Source organism: Caretta caretta, chromosome 6 (genome assembly GCF_965140235.1).
Source record: "Caretta caretta isolate rCarCar2 chromosome 6, rCarCar1.hap1, whole genome shotgun sequence".
NCBI classification, from domain to species: Eukaryota; Metazoa; Chordata; order Testudines; family Cheloniidae; genus Caretta; species Caretta caretta.
Genome location: NC_134211.1, coordinates 51,351,006 through 51,369,554, shown reverse-complemented (window position 1 = coordinate 51,369,554; position 18,549 = coordinate 51,351,006). Strand labels below are relative to the sequence as shown.

Below are 18,549 nucleotides of genomic sequence, written 5' to 3'. Positions count from 1 at the left end.
AGGCTGTGTAAATACATAATTTTAGTGATTTCCATTTCTGTTCATGATTTATACATCCACCCAGTGCACCAATTAGACCATCACACTACATGTATGAAATGAGAAATGTTGAAAGTCACTGAACATAGTTATTTAGTGAGGGTGTTTCTGTAACTGTGATACACTGAGAAAAAAATCACAGTATTTAATGGACATCACATAAAGACTTCTTTTGTGCTCTAACAGTAAAGTACACTAGACTGTAATATACTGTAAAACATGTAAGAACACCAGCTGGCCTGACATCTGCTTGGAACAAGGTTTGCTTTCTTTCTTATTCTTATATTTAACTGACTCTCTCTCTCTTTTTTTTTTCTTTTTACATTAAACATATTTGAGGGGGAAATATAATGAAGTGAAGAGCTAAATAAAACAGTGAAATCTATTTCACCCTTTCAGCTGTGCCTGATCCTGTAATTGCTCTGCATGTGGAATTCCCGTTGAAATCAACAGAGCCCTCCTCTATGCAGTCTTCTTCAGCCTACTTTCTATTTGCCCTTTCCAGAAGGTGGAGGACTGAACTAGTGGCAGATGTGGGCTCACCCGCACCAGTGCCCTACTGCACAGGGAACCCCATACCATACGATTGTGTACCTATATACCCCCATCCACCCATTTGCGTAGCAGAACCACATTAGTTCCATCACCAGGAGAGACTCCGAGCTGAGGATTTTTCTCAGGTGTCCCAGTTTTTCATTCTGAAAGTGGAAGAGTATGGGGGATGGGAAAGGGCACCCATTTTCTTTTCTACTTCCCTACTCACCTCCATTATCATCCACTGACACAGCCTCCCTTATCTCCAACCACAGTTTTTCTCTTTGAAACTAAGATCTACCTGCAGCAGAAGGAAGGATGTTAGGAGTGCAGGAGGGGAACAGGCTGCCTGCAGTGCCTTCATTTATTCTGAGCACCATCCTGCAGGAGTACATACCAGCTTTTGCCTTTTTTTTTTTCCCTTTTTTTGCTATTTGACTATATTGAACAAGGGCTAGACATCAATGGACTTTTGGACAAACAGTGTTTGCGTGGGAACTCTCTAGGACAGTGTTTCCCAAACTTGGGACACCGCTTGTTCAGGAAAAGCCGCTGGCAGGCCAGGCCCAATGGGGGCTGCTGGAAGCAGCAGCCGGTACGTCCCTCAGCCCGCGCCGCTTCCCGCAGCCCCCATTGGCCTGCAATGGACGAACCTGCGGACGCAGCAGGTAAACAAACCAGCCCGGCCCATCAGGGCCTTTCCCTGAACAAGCGGTGTCCCAAGTTTGGGAAACACTGCTCTAGGAGGATGTGGATGTAAATTCTCACTTCCAAAAGCAAAAACCCAGTCTTTTGAAGCTATGCCCTGAGGAGGGGACCATTGTCTACTGATTACCTGTTCCAGGAATCTGAAGATCAAAGGCCTACGCTGTTTAAAGGAAAGACTAACCAAATGGATGTGCTTGTTCCGAGCGGAGGCTGTTATGAATTTGTAACCACAGAAAATAACCCTTTATGGGGTTTGAAGGACTGCTCCTGTCAGAGTCTCTGCTGGAGCTGGGGGTGCAATCTCTGGTAAGCTTATTAGCATGTGTGTAGATTCTTTAGTTGTTTTTGATCTATTTTCTCTGTAATGCTTTCATTTTAAGAATAAATGTGCTTGCTTAGAAAGAGCTGTGTGGTAACTCATAACTGTGTGCTGTTTATAGCCTCTGGAGACAGAGCAAAGAGCATATGCTGTCCTGTTTAGGCAGTCTGACTTGGGAATAACACAGTGTAGGCAGAGAACTCTGCAGCCTGGAAAATCCCCATTCAGGAGGGAGAAAGATTTGGGTCTCTATCCCAGAGAGGTGATGACTGAGGAGGCGGGAACCTGCAATGGGTGTTCTTGCTGGATTATGGAGAGGGAAGACAGGTGCAGTTGCCCTTAACTGTGACAAATATTAGAGAGAAAAAAAAATAAAAGGGATAATAAGAGGAAAAGTCTTACATAAAAATTCCCTTTTATGGGGATGATGATTTATAGTCTATTTGAAACCCTTCAAAATCAATTCCAGAACTATTCAGAACAATAAAGGAACATGACTCAATTTCTGGCTATAAGATAAATGACAAGAGAACAGCAGCTATGAAGCTAAACAACAGGTAAACAGATAATACTGGAATTATGGGTATAGTTAAGTAGAACCGAAGGTGACTGAAATACATAGGAAGCATAAATAAAGCTAGCTCTCAATGATTCATTTAAAGAACATTACAGGAAATTATTCCAAGGAATAAAAGATTATTTAAATAGATGGGATCATCTGCCCTTATCTTTACTAGATCTAATAGACATAATCAAAGCGACTAGGAATACTGGGTTTCTTCCAATATTTTCTACTAACAATACTTCAGAGACAGAATTAATTGATAAGCACATAGAAAGATTCATATGAACCAGAAATTATGGAAGAGTATCTGGGTCAAATGTATGATTATGCTATTGTGTATCTCACTTCAAATTTATGGTAGACTCAATCAAAGATGATGAGATCAAAATGGTTACCAGATTGGAAAAGAAGAGACACAATTAATAACATTGAAACAGGTATGTATTGATCAACTAAATCAGAAACAAACACAAAATCTCAGGAAATAATTTGTGGATTTCCAGTGTGCAGAAAATGTAAAAGGTGATCAAAAGCACTAGCATTTTCTTATAATGTCCCATATGATTGATATTTAATTTCACCAGAGATGTAAGGGAAAAATGGACACAGAATGATTAGAATATACAAGACTCGGACCCTGCCACACTTAAATAGGGGCTGATCCTTAGCCTATTGACATCAATGGAAAGACTGTCATCGATTCCAATGGACTTTGGATCAAATTCATTTTGTAGTACCTCACTCAATAAGTAGATATATTGAACTAGATTCTCATTTACACTAAGGTCCCTTTACACCAGTCTGGCAGCATAAAGGGGTTTTATTGCAGGACTCAATTATGTTGCATGGGGAGTACTAAGGGGGTTTAGTGTAAATGGCAATCTCTCCCATTAAAACCAGTGATAAATGGTGACAGAATCCAGCCCATGTAAATCAGGAGTAACTCCACTGAAGTCAATGGACATTTTCTGGGGTAAAATCAGAACCATACCCATTATTTACAAAATCATAAGACCTGGAGTCAGTTTAAATTCAGATTTATCCTCAGTAGAGAACTATGTGCAGAAATTAGAAGATAATAAGGTCTCTAGTGAAAAATAAAAATAAAAATAGGTACATTGTTTTCACATTTCTCTACAGAACTATAAGGCCATATTGATATTGTGCAGGTAGGTTGGTGGAAAGAAATGAACCAACAAATCTCTCTGGGGTATTGGAAGAATATAATGCATAGCACTATGATCCATCATGGAGTGAATCAGTAGAAAATTTTCATTAGATATTGTCGCACAACAGTCTTACAAAAGAAAATAGACATGGAATTCACAGCAAAATGCTGGAAGGAACCTGATGGTTTGGGGAAGCCAATCCATGTATTTCATAGCTACAGGCCAGAATGTGGGCCTTGCTGCATGCATAAGAGGGAGTCAGACCTTGGATCCAGGTGTGCAGAGGTAAGTGGGCACTGTGTACCCACTTTTCTCTGAGCAGGTGAGTGGGGAATATACAACTGAGCCAGTACATGATGGAATAGGAATATACTGGTGGTCCGTACCAGTAGCATTTTACTATCCCCTTGGAGCAAGGGGACAGCAGGGGAGGCACAGTTCTTTCCATATGTTGCTTCTAAAGTAGTACTCACCACCCTTTAGTCATCGCTGGAAGCAAAGGGACAATCTTGCTGCTGGGCTTCAAATAACTAATACCTACTATAGCGGGGATCGACAACCTTTGGCACGCGGCCCGTCAGGGAAATCCACTGGCGGGCCGGGACGGTTTGTTTGCATGGCGGGCCGGGACGGTTTGTTTGCATGCAGCATCTGCAGGTTCGGCTGATCGCAGCTCCCGCTGGCCGCACTTCGCCGTTCCAGGCCAATGGGGGCTGCGGGAAGTGGTGGCCAGCACATCCCTCAGCCCATGCTGCTTCCCGCAGCCTCCACTGGCCTGGAACGGCGAACCGTGGCCAGTGGGAGCTGTGATCAGCCGAACCTGCGGACGCTGCAGGTAAACAAACTGGCCCGGCCCACCAGCGGATTTCCCTGACAGGCCACGTGCCAAAGGTTGCCAATCCCTGTACTATAGAAATGTGGTAGTCAAGAATAAAAGAATTAAACAAAATGGAATGGCTTCATTCTCTTATTAGAACTATTGGAGAAAACAGTGGCCCAAGATAGAAGAGCTGATTAAAAAATAAACCAATTACATTTTTTTTTGCTTGGCAAATACTAAATAATAATTAACAACTTTTCTAAAAGCAGGCATGCTTACTATAACCCATATAGATTTAACTCTACAGTATGCCCTTACATCTACAGCCACACATTGGCTGCTTATTTAGAACATAGCTTTTACTATCAACAGTTCTGTTTTATGTTCCATACAAAATTGTTAATTAAATAGATAGTATTTGATTTCTTCAGTATCATTTTAAGAAATCACACATACCAAAGTTTAAAACTGTGTTTTTTTAAAACATATGGTCAATTACTGTGTGGAGTGTTTACTTAGTGATGTGCATATTTGAGTTAACAATACCTTAATATTATTATGGCAAATTGGTGGTGGTCTGCCTACATAAAGGATCTTAGAAAAAAATATTATAAAAAAACGCAAGATATATGTAAATGGAGCAGGATGAGATTTTTCCTTAAATGGAAAACCGCAAATAAAATTGTAAACAGAGACAAAATGTCATGTGGGGAAACATTATGATTTCTGAGGAACATGTACCCCATTAGAAGGAGAAGAGTTAGTCTAGCAAGAGTGTATGTGTTATGTTTTTCCATGTCCCAAAAGGTAATCACGTCTGGGTGATTTATTTTAGATTATTGTAAACAGCAAAACAAGAAAAAATAAAAAGTCTTCATAATGAAGCAGTGTGTGTCTCTCTGTAACATGCTGCATCTGTTCTAGCTCACAAAATGGCAGCCGGTTCTATACACAGCAGGATCCCATAAATGTAATGGAGCCATCGGCAGAAAACAGGATCATTACAGTTATTTAGCTAAATATATCAATGTGAGAACCTTGGCATGGTTTCTCTGCTGCATTATTCCTCTATGTGGGGGTGGCACTTAGGCCAGGGATCCTCAGGAAATTCCTTTCCCTCTGACAACATGGCCAGCTCCTGTGCCAGGCTACGTTAGGCCATCTTCATAGGCAGTTAATACTGAAATGTGGGAGTTAAAACATTTCTGACCAATATTGTCATTCAGGGCAATTTACTATGAGCTTTAGAAAACCATGCCAAATAGAGTGCTGCTCCCCAGCTTCTCCTCCCCTTTGAAGAGGAGAGCATCAGCCAGCATCATCACCCCCATCCTCCAGTCCCCCTTCTTTCCTATACTATCATATAGAAAGGAAAGCACTGGGTCTTTTGTTGTGGTAAGACACTGAAGTGTAGTCTGGTCTCTCCTGTAGCACAACCCATCTATAATACCTGAAATCAAAAAGTATTGGAGAAAATTAGGCTAACTGGCCTCACACCATAGAAAAAATATGAGGGATATTGAGTCAGGACTTTTTCCCTTGATGGTAGCGTTCCCCGGTAGCTGTAGTCTTGATTAAGCCTAAGCATCACTATCTCCTATTACCAGAAAAGGTTACAATCGCAGTGTGTCATTCCATGCCAAGTATAGGCACAAAATAGCCCACACAAACCATCTTTCTGATATCTACAAAATAGTTTAGGAATTTTTGCATGGCAAATTCCATCAGTGTAAAGAAAAGTGTCATGCAAATAACATCCATGTGTAATCCACACACACCTCCTGGGTGTGGTGCTCTGTCCCATCTAGTGGCACTGAGACCACTTACACAGAGATTAATGAGTTTGCTCTACAGCTTTATCTAAGAGCCATGTGGCTTTTAGCTCATGCAGTAGAGGCTCATGCATGCAGCTCCAGATGTCCCAGGTTCAATTCTGCCTGCCGCGGACTGGGAACTTTCGGTGTTACGCATGTATTAGAGGGTACCCCAGACACCTGAAGATGTTGGGATTGGCTTCAATTCTGAGCTCAGATGTGCAATCTGCACCTGTCTGCATGAGAAGATGAGCAGCTCTTTCAATATGAAGTAATTTACCAGAGATGTTCAGATCTGGAGACATTCAGATGTGGCCCAGCCTTTTAAATTTACCTGCATTGTAGAATGGGAGCTGGTGGCATGAGACATGGGTATTTGCTTGACAATGTTGCACAACAGTGCATCAGTAACCGGAGGTGTGATGTCATGTTGCCATGGCACAACATTTTAAAAGACCTAGCTCCAAACCTCCAGCATTAGAGTTGTGTTTGTCAGAGTCGGATGCAGTTGGCTCATCCCGGACCATATGTCCTTTCCTGCTCATGATACATGTCTGCATACTTGAGGTCACAGATGAGCCCTTACGTCATACACGTCCCCATGTTAGGTTATATATTCTACATAAAATATTCTGTCAATGTTTTTTTCTCCCCCAGTTGCATTCATTTCCAGTTGTCATTAAGCTTGCTTTCCAGATAGTTGGTTAAGTTAATATATTTGCACTTGGCTCCTGCATTAATCTCTGCAAACTCTGTGACATTTTTGCATATTATACACCTATTCACAAATTATTATTAAATTCATAATATGTTATGTATCACTCTGTAAATCTAGCCATTCTAAATATAGGTAAAGCAAGACTTTGGCAATTAGCAACTCACAAAATAAAGCCAGCTGAAGGCAGCTTTATTCACAAATAAAGAAGCAATGCAGATTTTTTTTTTCAATTTTCAATCTAATGAGCATTAGGGAAAAATAATTTAAAGTTCAGCAAGTAGTCTTGAATTTTAATATACACATTTACGAGCACAATTCTTAGATGTGGTCTAGAATTCTAATCAGGATGGGAAAATGTCAGTGCGCTGTGAGGTAAGGAATCATTTAATCTCCTCTGTCTTATCCCTTCCTCTATTCAATTTTCTTTTATTAACAAGAGAACATCGTCAGGTTTCTTCAGACCCTGCCATATTATTATTTGTTTCCCATCTCTAAAATGCAGTTCAGTAGTAAAAAAAACCCAACTGGCTGGAGTTCACCAAAGTCCATCACTCCATATTACTGGGTAGAATGGATTGAAGCAGGAGGGGAAGCTCTCACCAGCACACCATGAAAGAGGAGTGCATGCTCTCCCTATGGATACATCTACAATGCAGCTGGGGGCATGTTTCCCAGAGTGGTAGATGGACATATACTATCTCTGCTTGAGCTAGTGTGCTAAAAATAGCAGCACAGCTGGGGTAGCATGGGTGTCTGCTCAGGCTAGCCCAAACAGGTTTGCACTCAGGCAGCTAGCCCAACTTGCTATCTATGCTACCCATGGCTACACTGCTATTTTCAGCATGCTAGCTCAAACAGAGCTAGCATGTGTCTATCTACCTACACTGAGGAACACACTCACAACTGCAATGTAGATATGCCCTATACCAGTGGCGGGCAACCTGCGGCCTGTCAGGGTAATCTGCTGGCGGGCCACGAGACAGTGTTTAAATTGACCGCCCGCGCCACTTCCCGCAGCTCCTATTGGCTGGGAACGGCAAACTGCGGCCACTGGGAGCTGCAGGCGGCCATGCCTGCGGATGGTCAATGTAAATACTGGATTACCGTGATGGGCCACGTGTGGCCCACCGGCCACAGGTTGCCCACCGGCCACAGGTTGCCCACCACTGCCCTATACTCTAAGCAGAGAAGGATCTGTGCTCCCCCCCAACAAAATCACACTTACTTGACTCCTGTTCTGAATACATTCCAAAAACCTTACAACTCCTTCTCTTCTGTAGGGTGAATTTCATTGAATAACATTGAGTTCCTCTAAAAAAAACATTTAAAAGACTTTGCATTCCTGAAGGCCAGGATTAATTTTAAGGCCTTTTGTTACTAAGCAGTTAGAAAATCTACCCATTTCTACAGTGGCTGGGGAAAGGTACACTGCATAGTAGTTGAAAAGTGGCAGGGGAAGACTTCTAGTTAGGACACTAGGGAAAACCTCTAGTCTTACAAAAACTGCCGCAGTATCTTAAATATCCAAGCAGAGCAGACTGAGTACTATTTTTAAGGACTCACCCTTCCCTGTCCCCCCCATTCCCCCTCCCCCAAAATACCACCCAGAGTAAATTCTATTTATGAACTCTATTTATCTGCTTTGGAAGGTTCTGAAGCTGTAATTCTAGGGATTTTAGCTGTTTCAGAGAAGATGTTTAAATGACTAAGCCATTAACATTTAACAGCTTATCTACTGCACTTATACTGTTGTCTGGGTGGATGCTGATGCTGGTATTTTCCACCATGCTGGATTCCCATGAAAACACTTTGCATGAATACAACTCATGCAAAATTCTGCAGCTGTCAAGCTCCCTTGTATTTGAATGGTTCTGGGACATATGATTAATTCTGGTGTAGAGAGTGACTGATTAACCATGTTTGTATCTTGAATTTTACTATTAATTAATGATAGTGACTCATAGTAGTGGTTAGAGCAAAGGCACAGCATGCAGCACCTGCCTGTACAATTTCAGGCTCAAGTTTGGCAATGTTGCACAGTCCCTACCTATGGTGACTGCTCTTGGACTTTTTCTGAACAAAGACTGCCAGCCACGCAGCAGTGCAGCCAACTGTGAGGTGGATTTATGAGAAAGACAAATTTCCAAAGTGGAATGGACTGTTATCACTAAGCTTAAGTCCTGAGCAGCAAAAGGCTGAGTCAAAAATGACTCATAAGAGTAATTTCGTGCCTCCTGAATACAGCAGTCTTATTGCTTATTTTGACAACACTACCCTATCAAGCCCAGTTCCTGGATTTCTTTGATGACTTGATCATTCTATGTTAACTTACATTCTCCATACTGTGTAGTGATATTAGACCCCTCTGTCTCCTGGTTTAACAACTCGGGGTGCCATTTTTTGTCACTGATTACCTTTATTCATAGTATTAGAGGCCTATTTCTTCCTTTTCCTACCCTATAGCTGGATAAAATCCAGGCTTTATTTTATTACAGGGCTTTTCCCATATGAATTCTTTGATTTTTAGAAGCCAATTACACTAGTTAATCGTAAAGCATCTGAAGACTTCATGTGATATAAGTGAGGGGCAATAAATAAATGTGAACTCTTGCTGCTGTAGGCTAGACAGAAATACTCCTTATGTAATGATGTGTTAGAAACTGAAAAGGACAGAGTATTTCTCGGCCAAAGTTTACTAGCAGCATTAGTGCCTTTATCCCTGAAATCCAGGCAGCATAAAAGTTAAAACCAGTGTAGTGACATTTTGTTAATTTTTTTTTTCAAACATCCTCATTCGTCTCAAGGGATAACATTTAAATTAAACAAAAGTTGGGCATTGAGGATAGTTTTTTCTTTCCATTTCTCTCCTACAAATGTCTAGAACAGCAAAAAAATCCTTGGTAGCAATACCACCATGCATCCTTCATAGAAACGAAAATAACAGGCATTCCATCCTGGGAGGGGCATATCCCAGAATGTTCTCTGTTAAGATGCCACATGACACATGAAAGGAGCAGGACAGGGCTGTAACCTGTAGTGTATTTCTGTTGCACTTGCTCCGTCAAACAAATCAAAAATCTCCCTTTCACTTGGACAAATAGTTAAAACTTTCAGGCATTTGGTCAAAAGGGTGAAAGGAAACATAGGCATTTTACCTAGTGTTGAAATCTGTCCACAGAATTAAACAACCCAAGATATATGAGGGAAAGGCAGAGAGTACAGTTCTTATGATATGACAGCACTGATGCCAGCACTGGACTCTGGTGTCATTGTGATGTAGCACATGCCCGGGCTCACTTCTAGGTGCACATGTGCACCAGGGTTAGCAGCATTGTCATCTTCACATGCCTCTTTTTCGTATTATATCTTCTGGAAAGGCCAGGCTAACATAGTACAGGTGGCAGAGCTTACTGCAGTAGAACCTTCTTTAGGGAGGTGGTGAATTTACTCCTAACATTGCTTCAAATGGGGCCATGACACCTAATTCAAGCAAAGGATCCCTTTGTTTTCCCAGTTATACCCCTATACCTCCCACCTGCTGCTTCTGAAACCACCTGATGACATGAGATGGCTTTTCCCATCCTGGGGGGTGAGGAGAAGGGCTAACCAAAAGTGACAAGGAAACGGTGTCCTGAAAGCAGGACACTGATCAACTGATGAGAATTGTTCCAGTGGTGCAATGCATCAGTTATCACTTATTAACCCGTTCATCATTATGTTCTTTGTTCTCCTGCCCCGATATAGAACTCAGGAAATACCATGAGGTTCCCCTCACTGAATTTCCATCTGATCATTGTATCAGGAAAGGATGCTTTCCCCTTGCAGAATGGGGGGATGGAGGTGGGAATCTAACCACCCCAAATGTGCAGGTCTATGGGAGGCCAGGACTGTCCACACATCCAATTCCAGCCTTCTTCCGCTCCCTCTGAGCATGATTCCAATGGAGCCATGCTGACAGGGCTTCCAATGCAGATAGCTGCCTCCAGAACCCTCTTAGTACAGAATGGAGGAGCACAAAAGTTAATACAGCCTCAGCTGGTATTAACTTCAAAGTGAATGGCCTAGTGGTTTCAGGACATTGAGGGTGGGGGGAATGAGGAGAAGGATAATCCATATGGCACCATCATATCTCCACCAGCTCTTTCCCTCCTTCCCCCATCCCTTCCTAGTCTGGATCCGCTTAATGTATGGAAGCAAAGGGGATTATGTTGGTGCAGAGGTAGATGACTCTATTTCTTTGCCCCACAACTGGGAATTTACTAGGTTTTCATCCCCTCTATCTGCTGAGAAGGAATTTGGCCCTAAGCTTCAAAAACCATTTGTGTGACTCCCTGGAAAATCAAGTTCTCAAACCCAAGCAATGCATCCCTGTGCAGGCTTAATAGTCTTTGCTTCCATAAAAACAAGATGATAGATCCAGAAGACTCTAGTAAGCTTCACACTCTTTTCTGGGTAATAGTCTCAAAAAGAAAAATCACACAAAACAAAGACTGTTTTTTCAAACAACATCCAAGTAAAACAGTACCACTGTGGGAAGGGAGGCTACCTCAGATGTGAAATAATGGTCAGGACCAGACTCAACAATCTCAGTAATTGTCTATCCCTCAGGCACTGCTTTTACAGAACCAGCCCTCAAAGCCAGGCTATCTGTAACTACTGTATTTCTCTACAGTATATTTTACATCCTGAAGTATTTCCAGCTACACAGTGGAAATAAATCTGCACGCTAAGAAATCCTTGCAAGGGATTCTGGGGACTTGTTGTCTAACATTACTCACACCGTCCTTTAAGCAAGATGGGCAGAGACCACTGCAGAGGATCATCATGCCATTAATATAAAGCCCTAAGGGCACAATTCGTTTTCTTAATCAATATCAAAGCTACTTTTCTTAGTGCTTGTTTGAGACTACAGAACTACTATCTTTTACCAATTCCTTTTTTGGGGGGAGAGAGACAGTCCAAAGCCATTTTTTTAAAAAGGAGGAGGAGGAGAAGAAGAAGTGGAAGTAGTAAGGAATGAATCTTAATGTCCCTTTTAAAGATAAAAATATTAGGCCTCATATCTATGCTGTAGATCACAGATAGTAATTTTTACAAAAGGATAATTATTTTCTTAATAATGGGGATGTGTGTTCCATCTTATTTTCAATTCAAGTGTACTTTATTTAAAAAAAAAAAAAAAAAAGAAGAGGAAGCATGTAAGTCAAATTGTTTGGAAATACAGAAGTTGTATATTTCCTTGCCTCGCGCCTGTCCAGACGAGGGTCAACAGCACATAATGAAAATCCTGCTCATTTGTAATCCTCACAAGACCAAAAGAACAGTCTGAGAGGCGATAGATGTTGAAAATTGCACAGTATCGTGCAATTGAAAGGTAGTATTTAAGGAGATGTAACGCAGATGGGAATTTGGAAGAGGGTGAATAGGGGAAATAAAAGAAAAAATACCTTTGATTAAGGGACTGTAAGAGGTATTTGTTTTTTGAAAAGAGCTGAGAAGGTAAGTTTCAAAGAACAAGAAAACAGTTGGGCCGGGTACAAAGGTAGTAACCACTATCAATCAACCCTGGTAAATAGCGCCATCTGAAGGCTATTTGTGGGCCTATGTGAAAAGAAAAGGAGTGCTTGTGGCACCTTAGAGACTAACCAATTTATTTGAGCATAAGCTTTAGTGATCCGATGAAGTGAGCTGTAGCTCATGAAAGCTTATGCTCAAATAAGTTGGTTAGTCTCTAAGGTGCCACAAATACTCCTTTTCTTTTTGCGAATACAGACTAACACGGCTGCTACTCTGAAACCTGTGAAATGAATGTGATGGTCTCTGTCCAATTTCTTCTAGTCATACCTCTCAAGTACAGTTCATTTCAGGGAATGTTACTCATTTTAGTCCCAAAGTTACCACCATGCCACACAAATTTGGCTTCTCACTTCTCTTGTTCAAAGTTATTGATGTCAGAAATAAAGAATCCTAAAACTCAGGTTACACAGATTGGTATCTACACCAATCTACATGACATTTTAAGTTTCCTGCATGAAGAATATTTTTTGGAGTTGGTAAATTCAGAGATATATTTCTAGTTTTCTTTTTCAGAACTGAGACCAATGACTATAGATACTGAACTCCTGATTAGCAAAGTGGCCTCTCCATCTAAAATTTGAGGCAGTGATAAATGAGGAACATTGCCCTGTTACTGCTAATGCTTTGCTTGTTCTGTAGATAAAGAGAGAATTTAAGAGTTCTAGGACTGCAAGTCTTCACCTTTTACATTATTTTTATAAACCAATTGGTCCAAAGTCATCCCTGGTGTAAGTCATCCCTGAATTCAGGATTTGAATTCACTTCTATAGAGGTGAAGGGCTATTGCAGTAACCCAAGGCTGGTAGGCTCTCCCCTAGAGCCTACCCAGCCTTAAAAAACGCCCCCTTAAAACGCTAATTTAGTGGTGGTGGAAGATATCAGTTTATTTGACATCTAAGCAGGGCATGGAGCTACAGGAAAAGCAATGGCCTCCTCTTTGCGAGAGGGGAGGGGCCACAAAGACATAGAGGTCAGCTAATATGGGAGATAACCAAACAAGGGACAGGCACAGGTGTAAAGTCAGAGGTACAATAACAGCAGGACATCATGAAAGGTGTTAGATTGACAGTCCTGGAAACTGAAATCCTCTATACAGCACTGGCCATGGCAGTGCGAGCTTCTCCCATGCTGGGCACGGTGGGGGGTGGCTCTGGGCCCCCCAGAAGGGGCAGGGCCTCAGGCAGAAGGGGTGGGGCTGGAGCCAGACTCCCCCAGTCAGCCTTCAGTGCTGCCTGGCCTGCGCCACACGGGGCTCCAGCGGCGACTTAAAGGGCCCAGGGCTCTGGCCGCTGCCAGGAGCCCCAGACCCTTTTAAATCGCCAGGACCTGGGGCAGCTGCCCCTTTCCCTTCCTACCCCCCAATCAGCAGCCCTCCTGGTATGGTGCTTAAAGCGCTGTCACAGCAGCGTGTACCAGCCAATACCAGCCCATACTGATGGCCACTTCCTTACCGGTATGCCGTACCAACCCGTACCAGCTTACTTTCTCCTCTGGCGTCGGCTTTGGCTTTAGAGGAACCTCCTGCAGGGCTGAGAGTGTAGTGAAGATCCATGGCCCATCAACTCTTTGGCTGCTATTCTGAGTTTGTCAAACAAGGATGGTCAATTATAATACCAAGGGTGGTAGGTTTAGTGATATGGACACTTACGTGCTGGCAATTGGACCAGCAAACTCATGCTAACCTCCCTCTTGAAGCTTTTCCTGTTGAGCTGTGTGAAACATTTTGCAGTGGCACCATTTTTTCAAAGACTTTTTTGGGTATTCAAGTTAAGGGGGAAGTTTATATTTAGAAGAGAGAGCTTTCTGACAGAGAGAGAGAGAGAGAAAGAGAGAGTGTTCATGGTAAGCACATCAGAGCAGTAAATCTTTCTTCTGAGAGGTAAAAGTACTCTGCCTTGTAACATTGGTGCGATGCGGCTACTGGTTTCGTTGTGTGCTTGGTGGGTGGTTTGTTTTATTACATTAAATGTGCCTCTCAGGCAGGTACTGTTGGTTTGATGGAATAAAAATAATTAGTCAGATCTTTTTTGCAAAACTGGGTATGTTATTACTGCGGAATTCAAGCTGTATCTGTGTTTATTATGCATTTGAATTATACAAGTGTTATAAAAAGACAAAAATGTATTTTTCCCATACCATACTCTATATTTTAATAGAAAACATAGTCTGTGCTACCAAGCACAAGTATAATGTTCCCTGGTTAAAGCATCTGTACTCTACTGCATCTCCCTATTTATTGCTTAGTAAATTAATATTGGTTGTGTAAGTACTCTGAACTACAGTATAGTCAGAAATGGTGCAACATTGCCACCCTGAGTTTTCAAATGAGATTTTTTTTTTGAGATGCCAATGTTATTTTCCTGTTTTCCATCTTATGTAGTTTAAAAAAACTCAGTGCTTCCAAAGGATGTATTTTTTCCATTACAACTTAGATGTTTATTTTGAACTTCGAAGCAGGAAATCAGGGCACAGAACTATCAAAATAGTGTCCTAGGACTGCGAAATGATGCCAATCAAAGGAGCCCAATATTAATTTTGTAATCAAGTTTTCCACACTCAAACTCACATTTTTGCTGTCATTCATTTAATCGTTCTTCCTCCACAGACAATAGCTTCCCAGTTAGTAGCCATTGTGCAACCCTCTCTTAATCAACCTTCCCTGAAAGCCTGTCCATCATTCTTTAACCTCTTTTGGAAGTTCAACAACACTAGAATAACACTTCATATTATCTTTCTGGTTTCCTCTATTCTCAGGACACAATTTGAGTTATTAATTAATGATCCCTGAGCTGGGTGGGAAACTCATAAACCAAAATATACTACATCCGTAATTCCCAAAACAAACAAACAAATAAAAGGACACTGCCTATAATATAGTTGCTGAAACTCTAACCCAAATTCATCTCTAGTGTAACTCTATTGAGATTACATTTGAGTTACCGCAGGAATGAATTTGGCCCTGTGTGACTGTGTTAGGGACCAAAGGTAAGGCCTTTGCAGTCACGGTTCTTCAGCTCTAGAGTTCATTCCTGCCAAAGATTCACCTTGAGAGCATGCTGTAAGAAACCTTTCTCTCTGCAGGATTTTTCCCTAGCTATGAATATTAGCTTCCCTTTCAACTCTCATCTGGTTTGCTCATCTCTAAGAAAGCAGAAATGGTTGATAATAGTGGGCTACAGTCAGAGTATTGTTCCCTAACTGTGAAGTATTTTATTTTTCCAGCTAGATTATACAAAAGGTGCCTGCTCTGGGATATTAGACTGGCTGAGATATTGAGTTCTCCTAGCTTTGACTTCTGTGGACAATTTCATAAAACCGAGAAATGTTCTTGTGCGGAATCTGCCTCTCCAAACATTTAATCCCACTAGTTGGTTCTCAGAATATTTAATCCCACAGTACAGCAGGAAAGCCCCCACAGCTGCACTTTGAGATTGTGCAGATGATTATAGCACCAATTCATAAGAACCGGAAAGTGAAACTGACCAGTCTAGTTTTACTGCCCTAACTGAACAAAGTGTGAAAACAAACAAACAGTGGAGATAAGTAAAGGAGATTCTTTACATTCTTTTTGTTTTAATAATCTGCTATGATATTAATAATACAAGGACATATTTTTGTAAATACTGCATTTTACTCTTGGCATTGTCTCTACATGTAAGTCACGTTTTGAGCACAAGGAATTGACAGTATGTAAATCTTTCAAATTATTAACACCATGGGTTGGGGACCATACTTTCTGTTGTGTTTGGAAAGTACCTACAATATTGTGTATGCCACCAGAAACTAATAAAATAATAATAGTATTAAGCCTATTATAAAAATAATAATTGTGCAATTATTTGGGGGATTTTTTTCTTATGTAGTGATAGGAAAAATTTAGAAACCAATTTTACTTCTCACTTGAACCATGTTCAGCCACTGACCAGGCAAAATAAGAATTTAAATCCAAACCTGAACGTTTCCAAAACTCCCGTGTGTTTGAATCTGAGGTTCTGGTTCAGCACGTGCAAGCCAGCTGTGAAGTTCAAATCCAAACTTCTCTAAAATTCAGAGGTTCTCTGAACCAGGGAGATTTGTTTCAATCTTATTTCAACTATGTAGGCAATTTGTTTACTACTTCTACCTTTCTGAATATAACACAGTAATCATTTTTGTTTTAACATACATGGTAATCAACAGCTAGATGTGCAAACTCAGCAAAAAGTGAGACTGACTGAGTGAGCAATATTTATTTTCTACAGGAGACAAATATCGGTGAAGGCTAATTTAATCATTCCATGATACAATTTAGCACCACGATAGCATGTATCAAATTAATTAATTAATTAATTCCCTTCCTGGCAAAGGTATAATCAAGGCAATTTGCTTCCAAGCATAATCAAGAAACTATGTAAGGTGAGCTTAGCCATCATATAAGGCATTTTTTCATGCAGAAAGTTAATTGAATTTCTAACATATTTTTTCCTGTGGCATTCAAATGAAGCTTTATAAAAGTTGTGGTGCTTTTACGTGTAATCAGTCCTATTGAGCTCCCACTCAGAGTAACTTAGAGGTTACTTCAAATTAGACCGTCAATCTACTTTTTTCTTCCCATCTTGTGACAGATTGCATCAGCCATCATAAAAAATGTGACTCAGAGGCCACTGAAATCTCGAGTGCACTCAACACTTAATATTTAAAACAGAGAAACCTTAACATGAGGTAGCAATCAGCACCCCCATTTTACTGAATTCTTCAGCAAACGTCTTTCAGAGTGCTAATAAGATGGTGATGGTTTGAAAGACCCACAGTTTTTTGTTTCCTCTGTGCTTGTGGGTTATGTAAATTCCATGTAGGAACAAAAGGTTAGGAAAGGTGATCTGCAAAGCAAAATTGAAAACTGAGCTAAAAGTAGGTGCATATGCTGAATGAGCTGGCTAAAGTATTTGGGATATGCCCATTACCATAGCAATGGTGGGCACTTTCTAACCATGCTTTTCTTTTTAGGGGGTGGAGATAGAGGTGTATAGTTAGCACGGAAATCAGATTCACCTTTTAAAAAGTCTTTTCCCTCGGTGAAATTCTCTTGGTACATCACTTAAAATATTCCAGAATGTTTCATTATATGAGATCATAAATACCATGGATTGAAATTAGACTTCTTTGATTTCATGTGCTGGTTCTGGGGCACCTTCAGTGAAGCAGGAAGGGCAGGAGGATTTCATAAGGGATTAGGGAAATAATTTTTAAAAGGTTAATTGAATTTATTTCTGTACTGATCTCCCATTATCATTACCATCACCACAGCCTGGTTGGCATCAACCATTCAGCAGAAAATGGGCTGAACCAGTTTTAATTAGATTTTCATTTTCTTAATTTACAGTCCACCTTTAACTTCTCTTGGTGAAAAAGGAACGCACGGGAGGGAAAGGACGTCCAACTAAGAGACATGTTTATTGTTTCCCTTGGAAATTATTTCTTGCTGAATCCATTTCTGGAAAGGGTAGTGATGCCATCTCCTGACACTGTGAGCCTATGGTGATAGGTGTCCAATATATACCTATGATAGCTACACTGACATGTGTAGATGCTGAAATAAACAACAAAAGAAGCTAATTTCTAAATCTAAAGCTGATTCACACCAGTAATTTATGAATTCTGGAGCAAGTCGTTTGAGGTGTCCCAAAGTCAGGCTAATCATTAATTAAATTCAAGACAAAGCTGAATCACAAAGGTCAGTTGGGTTTGGATCCAGTACTCCTATTCAGATCCATGCTACGTGCCTGAGCCATGAAGTTCATGTCTGGATCCAGTTCCAGATGTGAGCTTTCCAAAAATTCTGAGTGGGTCTGATCTAACATTTTAATTCAGGCCCACCTGTAAATTAAGCACTACAGTAGTTGTAAAAATGAAGCCTTCCCTCGTGTCTTAGGTGGTTATTGTAACATACCAGATCTGTTCAAATTACTGATCATTCAAATAGATTATTCAAATAGCTCAACAGTGTGATGTCTTTTTTGGTGTAGTGGGAGCAATGTTTTATGTCACAGAATGTCCAATCTATGTACAAATCAGCAGCTAGCAAACAATTCCTTTGGGTTTGTGAGCAGAAAAAAAAATTAAAATCTCCAAACTGAGCCCACCACTTGAATTGAAATCTCCTGGTGATGAAAATCTAAACAAATAAAGTCTCATATTTAAAACCATTCAGACTCTCATAGTATTGTAAATTAGAGATGGAAAAGCGGTGTCAGGTTATTCAGTCCATTTTCTGGCTAGAGTAAAGCATTAATCTCTATAGTATATT

General features: G+C 40.8%; 2 long non-coding RNA genes across 2 annotated transcripts in view; one reads left to right on the top strand and one right to left on the bottom strand.

The window, feature by feature from the left end:
- Positions 1 to 14,058, bottom strand: part of LOC142072526 (uncharacterized) — a 50,655-nt gene extending 36,597 nt beyond the window's left edge. The window contains exon 1 of the long non-coding RNA XR_012668927.1: positions 13,715 to 14,058. This is a non-coding gene — a long non-coding RNA (uncharacterized LOC142072526). The remainder of the gene's footprint in view (positions 1 to 13,714) is intronic.
- The window catches only part of LOC142072527 (uncharacterized), a 30,162-nt gene continuing 25,617 nt past the window's right edge, over positions 14,005 to 18,549 (top strand). The window contains exon 1 of the long non-coding RNA XR_012668928.1: positions 14,005 to 14,105. This is a non-coding gene — a long non-coding RNA (uncharacterized LOC142072527). The remainder of the gene's footprint in view (positions 14,106 to 18,549) is intronic.